The sequence below is a fragment of the Anas acuta genome, chromosome 1, assembly GCF_963932015.1.
Source record: "Anas acuta chromosome 1, bAnaAcu1.1, whole genome shotgun sequence".
Taxonomy (NCBI): Eukaryota; Metazoa; Chordata; class Aves; order Anseriformes; family Anatidae; genus Anas; species Anas acuta.
Genome location: NC_088979.1, coordinates 70,916,436 through 70,932,487, shown reverse-complemented (window position 1 = coordinate 70,932,487; position 16,052 = coordinate 70,916,436).

Below are 16,052 nucleotides of genomic sequence, written 5' to 3'. Positions count from 1 at the left end.
TTATTAAATTAAATATCATCTGCAACAGGCTGAGAGTGGCAGGCTGAGAGATCTACAGGATCACGGGAAAGATCACTTTGAAGCAATTTCTTCATGCTATCACGCCTCTTATGTGAGCACAAAGCTTCCCTCAGCAAGAATGAAACCGAGATCACAGACTGCTCCCAGAAATGTGGTAAGGTATCAGACCTTGTAAGATCACTGCTGGTGACAGGTGAGGGTAGCTTTGTGGTTCATCTGCACAGCCTCTTAATTTTTGATGGGGAGTTGGGGGGTGGAAGGGGTAAGTTATCACAGCATCCACAGAAGCATTTTTCCTTTATCAGCTACAGTGAGTGTCTTTGTTTCTTTATTCATTTCTCAGTCAGCAGTGCACCTTGAGTCAAAGCTGGAGTATTTGGTGCAGATTTAGGGATTTAGACCAAATGTTTTACCTTTGACTATGTTCCTACGTTACAGATGTTTTCTGAGGAGATGGCTGAGTTTAGTGAGCCATATCCAGTTATCTTTATTTCTCCCTGTTAGTCACTTGATTCAGCACATCAAGCAAGTCTAGAGCACCTGAGGAAGTGACTCAAAATCCCAAGGAAGAAGTAATGCTGATGAAAGAACCCTCAAGAGGAATGGAAAACTCTCTTTGAATGATGATAGATAAATGGCATTTTTCTTCAATTTCTATGGATGTGTAGCACAGCTGAATCCTGCCCATTCTGTCTGTTTACTGTAAACACTGTGCAGCTGATAGGTTGGAAAAAAACAGCTGTCTGTGGTATTGTGTTGTACACATTTCTTAAAGAAGACCTTAGAAACACTGATGGCATTTGCCTTGTTCTCTCAACTTGGTGAATGTCTGCAGCTGACAGTCAACCTAGTCAAGCAAAAAGCAATGTGTAGTGGAGGAGAAATTATGAATCAGAGTGTGGACATTTTCTATTTATAACTTTACTGCAAGAGATAAATGTTCCAGGAACAGAGATGAGCAAATGCTACTTATAAGCCCTTTCTTAGTATCTCTTGTGGTCCTTTGTCAATATTCAAGTATCTGGCAGAAGAATTAGGGGTTATCAGGGAATGAACTGCTGCTTGTTCAGCTTCTTTTTAGCACCTGCTCTTGGGTATTTTTCATAATATAACATAAAACCAAAAATGGATAGCAACTTCTACCTTGGCTACCCAAGATTTGTTCTCATAAAGAAAAAGAAATTAGACACCAATATGTAACAGTGCCACCTGGTGTTATAAACAATGACAATAATATTAAAGTTTGTATTTTTATCTATTTAAGGGTTTTTATCTTCTATTTTCTCATTAATTAAAAGACAGTGCATTGACCCTCAGATATATAACTGAAATGCTCTGATATTTTAGATATTGCCAGTTTCAAGCTGGTGATACTATTGGTTGGACAAAATTTAGATCTTTGGGAAGAAATTAAATTTCTTGTTAGTTTCCACTTTAATGTGATCATTATTTAATATTTTATAATAACTTATTCCCTTTCTTTGAAAGCAGTAGGCAAGTATATACATAACGCTTTTCCTTAATTATCCTGAATGATGTAATGCATCATTAAAAAATACAGGTAGTGTCCTGGTGTGTAGAAAACAGCTGTACAAATTTACTAGCCAAATAAAAATAAAAGCAAAATGGTTGTATGTATTTGATGGAAACAAAGAAGGCACAAAAGCTGATGACATATTGAACCTGATTCCTTTTTAAATTAGCAATAAAAACATTGGCAGTGTTACACTTTCAATCACCCATGGAAGAGGGAATGAACTAGGAAGAAGTTTCGCTATGTTTTCGCTAAAAAAACATTTGTCCATAATAAGAAATTTTCACTGTCGATGGAAGTAAATTTTTTTATACCAGTGAATACTGCATTTCTCTTATGATATTTGAAACAAGGAATTCAAAATCTTTTTCCTGGTGAATTTGTAGCTGTGAGAACATTAATTATTTGAATTATTGTAATGAGATTGTCTTTTATGTATACTTCCTGAAGGGCAAAGATCAAACATGGACAGAAAGCAACTAAGGAGGATGAATACTTCCTTCACAAAAAGTATGATTTTGAATAGTAAATGTAAAATTGCAATAAGCTTATCTGTAAGTATTACTTCTTGAGATATGAGCCAGTGCAATGGTTGTGTAAATCTGCAATTACATTGAAAAACCCAAAGGTAAAATAGATTTCCTTAGAAAAAGTTTTTTGTTGAGCCAATAGATTATTCTTTTTACTTTGACTTCGCTCTGGGTCTATGCCCTTTCCTTCGACCGATGACAGAAGTAGCTGGTGGATATTGGTAATGCTAACAATGCATATTCCCTAAAGGATTTGAAGGAGCTGCCATGAAACCAAGAGTTTGAACTAAACCTTTAGATAAAGCTGTGAATAACTGCTTTTCTTTTAAAATAATTATCATGGACAAATGAATTGGCCAAACCAAACTTTAGACTGTTAGCTAGCCAACAGCAATCCTGAAGAAAACAACAACAACAACAACAAAAACAACAACAAAAACAGGTTAATAGAAAGCTATGTCAGGATTTGGCATTATTTTACTAAGTCTTTCAGCTACCAGGATTTGGGCAGGTGAAGCCTTTTCTAAAACACGCCAAAGACCCTGACCACACAGACACTTTGTATCCTTGCAAAAAAATCATGCTGCTGTATTCTCTTGAGTTAATCAAGACAGCAGCAATCTATTAGCAGCCCTGGTTCTCTCTTCTTAGTGTCTGCCAGTCCTATCCATGAACCCCAGCCAGTATTAGGGCACCAGCACTTGTTGACAATGGCAGTGGAGTCAGTACGTAGCTTCGTTTGGACTTTCCCAGCTAGGAATTCAGGGAAAGAGGACATGCACCCACTCGGTTTTGTGCTTCCTACCCTGAACAGACTCTCAGTTAACACCCTTCTCCTGTCAAGACAGCTCCTGACAGTGCATTTAGAGCCAATCTGCAGTCATGCAGCACCAAATCCAGTATCTGCTTCAGTGCAGCTGAATATATCCTGCACAAGGTGCAGTGAAAGGTGTAGCTATCACCCTCAGGATCAACAGGTACTTTCTGAACATTGTACCTTCCTTTATGTGTTCATCCAACTGACTAAACTGTGTTTGAATCTCTAATGAGATCATGGAGTGTAATACTTATTCTCAGCTACAGTCATAAAACCAGCTGAACAGAAGTAGCTGGAGTAATTTACAAAAAGGAAATATTCTAGACCAATAATTCTGGGTTTCCTTGTACTATATTAATTATCTTCTGTTCAAAACAATAAATATAACTTTCTGCTGCAGACAGAAAGAATTCTGGTAGAACTGTTGTGTGTTTTGTAAAATCAATATTAATCATTTTCAAGCTGTTTGCTTGTAGACTTTCCTAGGACAGCAAGAGATCCTTAGGGCAACTTAGTCTCAGCACAAACAAAATGTTCGACAAGAAAATATGTTTGGCATTTTTTGCCTCTTACATTTCACGTTTGACCTTTAGAATACTGTTGTCATTTACTCCCATAAAGAGCCATAAAATGTATCAAATAACCAATATCTAATCCATAGTCATTATTGTGTTTTTGAATTCTGAAATTACTCACAAATCACAGTGAATGACCGACATGCTGGCTTAACTTTTTTTTTTTTTTTTAACCTTATTTTGTGATTTCTTGGCTACTGCTAGTGAGCTGTGAACTATACAAACATGTGGAAAAAAAGATACTATTTGTCACCAAGTATATGCCAGTAACAGAAAATGAAGTCCAGACATGTAAGTCAGGATGAATTATTATTTTTTTTCCACAGATAAGCTGTTTTTATTTTACTGAGGATCTTCTAAGTGTTTTTATTTTATTTAGACTCACTCATGCTCATGCTGCTTTTACAGTGATGGGATATTCATAGCAGTGATTGGATCCAAGGGAGAGGATTACTTTGGTCCTGTTTTATGAAGACTTCAGATGACTGTTTTTAAATGAGAATGTTATTAGTTTAAAAAATAATAATAAAATAAAATCATAAGCAGTCTGAGATTTAATCAAATTATTGATTTGATTCATGCATGAATCAAATCATTGTTAGTATAAAGCATGTTAATTACATCACTATTAATTCTACCCTTCTCTCTGTTCCTGGGGCAAATCTTGGTTGTTGTCTACCTTATTTATTTATTTATTTTTTTAGCAATATGCTCCTTTAGCAGTAACAGCTTAGCCATCAGAAACTAGGACTTCAGTTGCCTTCTGTACAACCCTCTGAAGGCTGATTTTTCCTCAAGGGCAGTTTGTACGAACTGCAATTTCATTGAGATAAGAAGGTTTACTGGGAGTAAGAAAATAGAGTAAACCCAAAAATGTTTTGTTTAATATGCCTACATTTATATTTTTGCAGAAATTAAATGAGACAGGAAGATCTTGAATAATGTTACAGAAAGAGAACACATACATATATTTTCCCCAGAGCAGCCGGTGGCTCTGATGTCAGAATCAGAATTCTAACCTCCACATTATACTCAAATATACAGGGAAAGTGCCTCTGCTGTTTTTACTGCCTCCCACTTGATTTTCCAGCTTTTGAGAGATTAAGGCATCTAATATTTTTTATTCAGACATGCTCTACTCATCTGTACTGTGGTAAGTGAGCATACATGAGAATAAATGCATGCATGATCACAAAGAGAATTTTGATTATTTTTTTTGTAAGTCTATTTATCAAAAGATATTAGAATATATAATTGTTTTTGATGGTTTATCAAATCACTTAGGAAGCCCCAAGAGCCCTTTGTATCAGGTACAGTAATTATAAGTATTATGCATTGATGAAGTATTTAACTTTTATCTTTTTTTCCATTGGTCAGGGTGTTTTTAGAACTGCTTCTCACCAATTCACCTCACAGATTTCTTAGATAATATTTCAGTGACAAATCAGTGTTGTCTGACATATCTGTGCAGGGGTGTTTTCATGGGTAGAGATTTCAACAAGATAATTGAAAAATGACATGGGTAGCTACTGGGCTCTTGTTTTTAAAGTTTTGGCCAAATCCTCTCTTTCTGCCCTTTAATTATTTCAGAGAGCACCTTTAACATACACTGAGACAGAAAGATATGTTCTTTTCAAAGCTTGGAATTACAGGCTGCAGTTTTATAGCTCTCGGCAAGCAACCTAGAGGACTCATTAATACTTGATGAATCCCTCTCAAAGTCTCAGCAGTGAGGAGAAGACAAACAACTTGCTGGATGATTGATGTTGTGCCTGCCAAGGAGGAACTTTAAAGCTTGATTCTCTCCTACAAGATCTGGAAAAAAAAAAAAAAAAAAAAAAAAACAGTCAGGGCTGGGTGTTATCCTGAAGTAGCAATAGCGTGGGCTGAGTGGAGACGCCATCTCTGCCCTGCTGCGCAATGACCAGTGCATTAACACACAGGGTAATGCTGGTAGCAAGGTTTCAGCCTTTCTTTTCTGTCTTCTCCCTACCCACAATGCTCCCTAGACATCTATGACTGTTCTCTGGCAAATTGTGTTTGTATATATCCTGTGACATTCCTCAAGCTGCAGCCCAAGGTGGTAGAGGTGGCCTCCCTTGGGCTCCCCTGACCGAAGGCAGGCACTGCTTGGTAGAGGAACAGAGCTGGCAAGGGGAACAGCAGTCACTAAAGTCCTGTGTGTAGTCAGCTTGGGGCATTCAGGGCAGGTGTGGGCTTCCCTTATGACTGAAAATACCTTTTCTGAGGTCTTGAAGACATTCTGGGAGGTTTGTGTCTGAATTCCCCTTTTCAGACACACTTCGTAACTTAACTAACAAGTACCAAGAATATATGTAGATGCAAAACCCAAATCACTATTGAGCTACAGAATGTACAGGAAAAAACTAACATTATCATCACTCTTAAATGCTTTTTGCTCTCTGAAACTTATAATTAATTCCATAAAGGCTGCTATCCCCATTTTTCATTGCTTTTCTCCTCCAAATTGCGGAGTCTGTCTCCTGTGTTCCTTTTTCTCCTTGCTCTCCTCAGATGCCCTGAAATACATATCCTTTGTCAGATGAGACACATGTGCACACCTATTACACAATCTGCTGTGTTCCTACCTGACCCCTAGAAATCAGACTGGTAAGATCCATGACTAAGCATGATACTATATGGGCAGAGGATGATGCATCTTTTCTGGAATGTGATTATTCACACCAAGTTGCTGTGGTTTGCAATCTAATACTAGGATAGAGCTATCAGTGGGTGAAGCAAATAGAGTTACATTTTCTTGGAAATGAATTTTCAGCTGCATGGACATAACACAGTGTTCCTCATATCAAACAAAATTCCTAAACTGCCCATTTGATCCACAGACCACAGGAGACAAATTGCAGTGCTGCTTTGCAGTTCATATGCACCAAGTCTACCTCAAAAGGGATGTTAATAATATATATTTTAAATGTATGGCCATTTAAATTGTCATGGGAATATTCAACTTCATATAGGAACAGTTTCAATAAAATTCAATTTAATTTCAATTAACACAGCTTGGCCCATAAATTTGCTTTTTGTTTATTTAATTTTGTTTTCATAATCACAACATATTGGAGCCAAAAATAAAAACAAAAATTCCACTCGAGGGCATAATGAATTATTGATTAAGGAAGCTAGATCAATATGAATCCATATAGGAAGCCAAAAATTAATTGGTAAATGAAAGGCTTTTAAATACATACTCAGAAAAAGGGATTTTGGCAAATGCTGAAATGAATATTGGACAGAAAAAAAAACTAATGGCCTGAAACAGGTTCCCTAACTGCCAGGTCAGTCCCTTATTGAAACAAGTTGCAATTTGGATTCTGAATTATGTAAGCAAATGAATCCAATAAAGAAAGCTGCTTGTAGAGAAGATGACATTGAAAATCAGATAGCATTTAAATCCTGATCATGTGAAAACATTTGTTATAAAGACCAAAGGATTTGTGAATAGAAAGACTGAAATGCTTTTCCTCAAAAATGGCGTAAAACGAATGCCCACTGATATCAATGTTTGTACATGGATAGATCACAAACAGAAAAATATTAAGCTCCCCCAATAAATACTTTTCTCAAGGCTGAAAAGCATTATATTTGGATAAAGGTAATATTTTTTCATGTACTGCATTGGCCTTATATTGTAATGAGTGGACCAACTTCATCCCTAACTTAAGTGCAAATTCTGTTGCATGCAATGCTGACACTAATTCACACATTCCTTAAGCCTTTGATTTAAAAGTCTGTAAAAAATGGGGTTATTTCATTTCTGAGAATATGTAATGTATTAAATGTTGTCCCATGTTCCCCTGATTACACTGACCTCTGCTGCTCTTCTGTATCTCTTGTAGTTTTAATAGATGAAAGCAATGTGTAAGTTCATAAGATTTTCAGTGACAGTAAACCAGCAAAATAAACAAATAAGCTCAAAGAAACAAACAAATGAACAATCAAAGAAAAAAAAACACAACAACAAAACATCTAGGCCACCTATCTCACAGCCAGACTGTAAAGCTAAATTTTCTCAAGAAACTGTTAGGGACAATTTAAAAATATGTGTTTGTATTTTTTTCCCTTACATACACCAAAACCCTTTTGGTTAGAAAATATCAGATATGTAAATCTGTGCATGGAGGAATCAGGGAAATACCAGCCAGTTCCAGCCAGCTGTAATATTCAGCAAACATCAACCTGAAATTTTGAAAATTGTAGATCGAACAAGGAAAACATATTTCCACATTTGCTATATATATGTATTATTATTTATTTATTTATTTATTTTACAGCTGGTCATACTGCATTAGAAAGATATGCTTGAAATAACTGCAATAGCACTGAAGGATTGCTAAGAGATCCACAAAGGTATTTCTACATGGCAGGGCAGGGGTGTTCAGCAGAGAGCTCACAGGCCTCGCTGCCCATCATCCAGGGCAGATGGCATGCTGGAGTGCACTCCCTCCCCAGTCCAGCTCCCCAACTTGCTGCCATGGTTTAAAGGAGTCAGTTTTATCCTAAATGATATCCAGAAAAGAGATCTGTTTAGTTGTTAAGGCTGTGGTACTCCTGAGGAAATCAAGTGAAATTCAGCTATGGGCTGGTTTTCCTTCCGATTTTAATGATGTAATTTGTGTGTGGAGCATTTCAGAATTAGTTTTTGCTTGAGCAGTTTTTGTGAATTAAAATGTTTCTCAGTTGCAGGAGTTAAGAAACTGACAGTCTCTGGGAAGTCATATAGGTACTAATGAAAATTAACGGCTACTTGAGGGCTTGTGTGAAGCCTGATAAGGATATCAGCACCAATCTTTAAGTAAATAATAATCTTGTCAGGATATCTTTAGCTATTAAGGTGTGTTTCTATTCTAAAAATGGATTCTGTCAAATTCTGTCCAAGTACATACAGGATTATGTGCATTCTGTAACTCAACACTGTTCTAGGTGTATTCATAGACACATTAAAAGGAGTATATGTTTCTTCTAACTGCAAGCAGAAATTCTTCAGTACGATATAAAACGCAATTTGATTTCTTTCACCTTTAGAAAACTACAGGAAATATAGAGGAACATCAGAGGACACTGTAATCAGAGAAAATGGGATGACAAGCAGTCAAAATAAGATGAAGTGAAATGCAAACAAAAGAAAATCACTTTGAGAAACTTATATTGAAAGAGAGACAGTGGAGGTTTTTAAGGACAGAATATTTTACCTTCAAACTTGTGAAAAATCCCTCTTATTTTAAGAAGAATTGGGACCTGAATCTTAGACAGAAAATGTAGAGAGTTTTTATCTTCACAATTGTCAGTCTGAAACCCAAGCTTCTCATATCATTATACTTAGAGAAATGCTTGTCCATGTAAGCTCCAATTTAATTGTAAGCTCCAATCTGCCTTCCCCTAATATCGCCAAATTAACAAGCTGTGTCCTCTTTATTCTGCTTGCAATTTCTGTTGTTGAGTGAAGAGTTCTTTGAGAACCATATTTTTCTAGCAATGAGAAGCAGACTTATGCACAGAGTTAGTAAGTTTTGGTTTTATCTTCTAAGCTTTAATTAAATTATTATGGCCTTTATGAAAACACAACATAGTTAGAATTCACTTTGCATAGATGAGAGTGAAAAAAGTATCCCTAGGGGTCATGAAGCAATTAATACAAGCAAAACAACAAATAAGCATTGCTGTGTGGAATGAAGTGAATTTCATTTAGCATAGATAAGTAAAGAGCAAAAGGAAATTTAATGATGTAAAAGAAATCTTATCTTCGACAAGCTATGCAATTATGCAAATAAAGAAACAATATTTTAAAAAGTAACTCAAAACATGAAAATAAATTTCTGTCTTACATTTTTATATATCAAGCGATAATGATGATTCATAGTAGTAAAACCAATGCTAATGATGATGGATAAGATACAGTGCATGTTAGAGAATCAGACTATAAATCCTTTCAGGCAAATTAAATTCTGAGAATTAAATCAATAAAAGGCAAGAAGATATTAATATAAATCAGAATAAAATAAAATAAAATAAAATAAAATAAAATAAAATAAATCTACTCACCACAAATGTAAGAGGAATAAAATTAAGAATATACCTTTTATATTTGTGTAATATATATCTTGTTATGGAGAGTCAAATATCTGAAATACTCCCCAGTTATTTTTGAGAGCTTCCAAAAAAGGTTATCAGAAATATTTTACCATTGAAATAGTGCTGATATTCTTAATTTTAATATAATTTTTATTTTTTTCTCCAGAAATTTCTCTTTTTAACAGTAGCTGCTTATACTTGTTGGCATGCAGTGGGTTTATTTATATCCTGAATTCTGAGACAATTGATGTATTTTGAGCTTTTTGGTGAAAAGGGTTAGGGTTGGATTTTTAGGACGTTACTGTTCTCTCCATTTATGTTTTGCATTCTGGGAAGTAACAATGTTTGCTATTTCTGAGATGCTCCACAACCTAGTCTTTTTGTCATCTTAGACATAAACCATTTCTTCTTTAACTGGTTATCTGCATAACACACGTATGCAGGGAAGCTGAAGATTGCCTTAGGAATCAAGGGAGCATGCAAGCCTCAGGAGCATCTTCATTTTTTCAGACCGAGGCAGAAGTTCCTACTCACACTGGATAGTTAGATTTGACCAATTAGAGCAGGACAGCTTTAGGAGTTCACTATCAATTGCCTTCTACTTGATACTACTGGCAAACATCTCTGTCAAGCTCTGCTTGTCTGAAACAACATCTGTGCCCAGCAATCCTACTGGACAAAATGTCCACCATACAGCTAAATAAAAACATCATACGATGGGTGAGCAATTGGCTAATGAGCAGGGCCCAAAGGGTTATGGTGAATGGCGCTGCGTCAGGCTGGCGGGCGGTCACCAGTGGGGTCCCTCAAGGCTCCATTTTAGGGCCGGTACTTTTCAATATTTTTATAAACGATCTGGATGTAGGAATAGAAGGTATTTTGAGCAAGTTTGCTGATGACACCAAACTTGGAGGAGTTGTGGACTCGAATGAGGGTGGAAAGGCCTTGCAGAGGGATCTGGATAGGTTGGAGAGCTGGGCGATCGCCAACCGCATGAAGTTCAATAAGAGCAAGTGCCAGGTCCTGCACCTGGGACGGGGAAACCCTGGCTGCACGTACAGACTGGGCGATGAGACGCTGGAGAGCAGCCTAGAAGAGAGGGATCTGGGGGTCGTGGTAGACAGCAAGTTGAATATGAGCCAGCAGTGTGCCCTGGCAGCCAGGAGGGCCAACCGTGTCCTGGGGTGCATCAAGCACGGCATCGCTAGTAGGTCAAGGGAGGTGATTGTCCCGCTCTACTCTGCGCTGGTGCGGCCTCACCTCGAGTACTGTGTGCAGTTCTGGGCACCACAGTATAAAAAGGACATGAAACTGTTGGAGAGTGTCCAGAGGAGGGCTACGAAGATGGTGAAAGGCCTGGAGGGGAAGACGTACGAGGAACGGCTGAGGGCACTGGGCCTGTTCAGCCTGGAGAAGAGGAGGCTGAGGGGAGACCTCATCGCAGTCTACAACTTCCTCGTAAGGGGGTGTCGAGAGGCAGGAGACCTTTTCTCCATTAACAGAGACATTCCCCTGTCCATTCCCCGCGGGAACGGGGTTAAGCTGAGGCAGGGGAAGTTTAGGCTTGACATCAGGAGGGGGTTCTTCACAGAGAGAGTGGTTGCACACTGGAACAGGCTCCCCAGGGAAGTGGTCACTGCACCGAGCCTGTCTGAATTTAAGAAGAGATTGGACTGTGCACTTAGTCACATGGTCTGAACTTTTGGGTAGACCTGTGCGGTGTCAAGAGTTGGACTTGATGATCCTTAAGGGTCCCTTCCAACTCAGGATATTCTATGATTCTATGATTCTAAGTGTTGAGTACAAAAGACATATTTATCAGTCTTTTTCCTTCCAAAGGGTAACTTTACCGCCCATATACAAGATCAAGAAACAGTAAGGAAGAAATTCATATATGTTTAGGAACTGTTGGTAAAACCTACTTGCAATCAGCTCTGTCTTTTTTGAATGGGTTGTTTCTTCAGCTCAAAGTCAACAAGCCCTGTAACACATTTTTTTTTCCTCAGAGTTTCATTACAATGGATGGCTGTAAAAGCCTTTGTAGCTCTGCTTTCCTGTTTATCAGACAAGTTACTTCACAGCAGTCTTATGGGGAATATTTACTTTGTGTTAACAACAATTTTTAAAGCCAAGATTTATACCATAAGGGTTGTCTGTTTTTATGAGTAAGTTGTTATCCTGAAGTTATTAGAACTGGAAAGTGTTACTGTCTCCTCTGCTATCAGTGGAAGAAAACTCTGACAAGTTTTCCAACTACCATTGCTGGGTGTTACAGAAATGCTTCTCACTTGGCTGTAGATAATTGCTGCCAGTTAGACAAGCAAGGAGAAAGCAATCATTCCCCCTTGTCAAAAAATTCTGAACCACAAACCACAAATAAGAACCGAAAGAGCAGCTTCTAGCTTATGATATCATATTTCCTGGGAAAATAAATAAATAATGTGGTCTCTGTGCCGTTTTTTGTTATTGTTGCCTGTATCTGCCTGTCTCAAAGCCTGCTGCCTTGAGTGCTCTGCTATGTCACTACCATCTCTTCGTGTGACCCTTGATTCCTCGCATTCCAGTCTTGGGTCTGTCACTGGTAATTATCCATCATTTGAGCACTGACATGTAACTACAAGCAAAGGACACCTGATGTGTCATTGCACTTGCTGATGAAACATAGCGGTGGTGTATATATATCATAGAAATGACACATAAAGCCCAGACATCTTTTTCTGTGATAGAGAAGTTAGCAAGATAAATGTGAACTAAAGAAGAAGAGAATACATTTTAAAAGGCATAGCTAATTATTCAAGATTTTTTTTAATAACTAAAAAAAAAAAAAAGAAAAAAGTAAAAAGTTAATTTGGTTTCATATTATGGAAGTAATCAGAGAAAACACATTTTCTGTTACTGAATTCAAATGCATTCTTCAGAAGTTTTGGAAAGCTACTTAGCCAGTCAATGAATAGGAATCATAACACATATCTGCTCTGATCCATTACATCTAAGCAATACATAAATCAAGCTCAGAACAAATAAGGCAAGGCAAACACTATAAATTGAATAATTAATATTGCTGATGCCATATCTGTCTTTTTTTTTTTTTTTTTTTTTTTTGTGGTTATTCTACAAAAGATGTTTAAATTATTGAATATATTGCTCCATTAATCATTTGGTTCCAATTGTAATTATAAGCTCCGAAATACTAAATAAAATGGTGAATATAAATATATATTCATTTTACTCTTTTTCCATTTATGTTTAAGCTCTCAAATGCAGCTAATATTTCTTTCTTTTTGCTGATAAGATCGTGGAATGCCTTATTGATTGTGACTTGCCATCACTTTCATGAAAGCATAATCCTACTGATGTCATAACTTATTCCTGAGGTTGTTAGACATCATGTCACGGATTAAAAGGGTCTTTAATTTAAGTACCAAGAACACAAAAAGCCATAAAAATCTCAAAACAGCAAATCTAACTTAATTTGTTGTGACAGTAAGCAAAGATGAAGGAATTAAAACTGCAGTGACTCTAATTTGAACTGTTGTAAATGTTCAGGCTTATGTGGGTTGAACTGGAATTACAGAAAATGAAATTAATTTTGTTCAGTCTTTTTTTTTTTTTTTTTTTAAAGAATTGTGCTTTCACTCCGTATATTCCTGGTATGTGGTAAAAACACTGGGGTGATAGCAGCCACCTAGCAGCATCATATTTGAGAAATCAAACCAGAAAACAAACAAACAAACAAACAAACAAAAAAAACAGAAAGATGATATAGTTTAAGGCACATGCAAAGTCTTTGTAGATGAAGTTATCATCAAATACAACTGACAGTGTGCTTCAGCCACCCAGTCCTGTGCTCACTCCAGGAACAGTAAATGTTTCCTTCTGGTGCTCTAAGGCTGGAGGTCTGCTTGTTTAGTACCACAGCATTGGTGATGCACATCTCCAGCACTGGCAGGTATTTCATATTGCATGTCTGCCATAACAATCACAACCTCAGTGCTCTGTAAAGCTTCTATGTGAAGTAATTTCAAATTGAATTTTGGAGCACACCAGACATTATTGTTAAGCAAAAACTGTTAAAATCTTCTTTATATCCAAAAGAGTGAGGCATTGTGAGCAACAGAAACAGGAAAATAGTGTATTTCTTTTAAGTAAAAACTTTATGGCTCATTTCTGCATTTGTAGAAGTGCAGCATGAGCTGATAAATCCTCTGGAGTGTTTATGTATATGTGTATCATTTGCTGCAGGGGAAGAGGTATTGGCAAGAGTACTATGGATCCCATTTGTTTCCACACAGTGACAGCTGACTGCCTTAGAGAGAGCTCTTTCTCTCTGACTTTAGTTAGCTGCTCACATTAATCAGGTGAATAGAGGGTTCTGATGATTTATGTTATGTTGAGTTGGTGCTTGATGATTCACATGAGTGGATAACCACAGACAAAAAGAAAGCTATTTTTTAATAGGTGAGAGATAGTGCTGTTTAATAAAGATAACATTTATTTCCTCTCATCCTATCATCTTTGTTTTCTACAGCAGTGAAGGTGTAACGATGAAGACTACTTAACAGAGCAGAATGAATACACTGTAGATGTAAATATTATAAGTAATAATAATAAAAAAAATGTTACGCAATGGAAAATAGGGGAATAGTAAAGAGGTAGATCAGAGAGGACTCAGTCAATAAACCCTGCAGATCTGCTGAATCCAGGTAGATGTCTGCAACACAGGTATCTCCTTCCAGCCTAGCCACCTCAATCCTTCCTACAATCAAAAGGTTAGTTAAAGTCTACTTCTCTCCATTGATTATAAGGGGAAAGTCATCTTAATTATGAAAACTGAATTATTACATATGACAGTTTCTGCATTTTATCTCCTTAATACTGTCTACATTTAAATAAAGAAATCCTGCTCACAGTGATGGCTGGTAATTTGGCTACCTCTTTACTTAACAGCATACTTATGAAAATATCATTCTCTGCTATAACAGAATTAAGTCACTTCTAACAGTCCAGCAACTATGAATTCACTTAGCTTTCAGCATAATGATAATGGCCATAACAAACTCTTTTGGTACGAACCTCCATTCCCAAAGGTACTCTGCATTCAGCTGAAGACAAAACCTACCTAACAGATAAAAATAAAGTAAGATGGGCCCATCTAAGTCTGTATTGAATTATGAACTGTAATGTACAAGGTCACAAGGCGATTTTCACACTTTCAAGGAGAAGGGAACAACCTAATTTCTTAATTCCTGATATACTGCTAGTCTCAGACTGACTGATCTACTTATTTTTATAACTACTACTTTATCTTTACTGGTCAAATGCTTCATAAGACTGTGATCTTGACAGAAACCAACTAGCTGTGCAGCCACCTTACTGTAGTACTCTATCTTTCCCCAGCTTTTTTCTTTTTCCTTTCGCTTCTCCATAAGTTTCAAAACTTTTCCAACTCTTTGTTGTTCATCAGAAGGGATAATTAACATCAGTAGAAGTCTACCAGTTAGTAAATGCTAGGCAGCCAAGGTAACTGTTTCAGCTTGGGATTCTTTGCCCAGTCCTGCCTTGTGCTGCAGGAATAGCCCTTCCCAGTCTGCTAACCCATTAGGTGTGCCTTATCACCAATCAAAAAAAAAAAAAAAAACAACCAAAAAAAAAAAAATGAACAGCAGTTCCTGTTGCAAATGCAGATTTTTGTCAATTTTATAAGAATCATTCAGTGAGGGTATGAGGCAGAAACTTACCCCATGTCACAACATCTGAGGGATGACCCTGCAGCATCCTGGTGAACTCAAGATACAATTCAAAACACTACTGGCAACTACACACATCTTGAATCCTCTGCAATTTTATTTCAGATTGTTTCACAATAAGCAGAACCTACAGGTACTCATCTTCAGTATTTTAGATGCAACTCTGTCTTTGGCAGAAGTATGACTTTAATTAAGAGCACCTGCCTTTTGTTCTTGCTGTCATGGTGACAAAACAGTTAAAGCTGTTACAGAAATTAGTAAAAAGTGATCATTTCCTTCTTTCCTACAGATTCTTTTGCCTTGTCCCACTTACTCCATGAAATGACTGTTCTTCCACACTGATTATTTTATTTTATTTTTCCCACACTTGATTGTAATGGGGAATGTACTCAGCAGCTCCCTCTTCCTATTGAATTTTATTGGATAATTGTTTCATGTTCTCCATTGACTGAATTACAGGAAAAAATGCTACTGAATCTTTATTTTTCTTTTGCAGTTACTTCACTAGCAAAATCAGTTGTCTATAGTATTTCTCACAAATATCTATACAAGCTTCACTAGAATAAAACATTCACAAGAAAACCTCTCTTCAAAGGAACCTTTTCATGCAGGCTGAAACATTGACTTCTTTCTTGTACCTGTCTGAAATATGAGCTAGTCTGAAAAGTCTGGATTCAGTTTGCCTTTTAAAATATGTATAATGTTTTTTAGCATATTTTA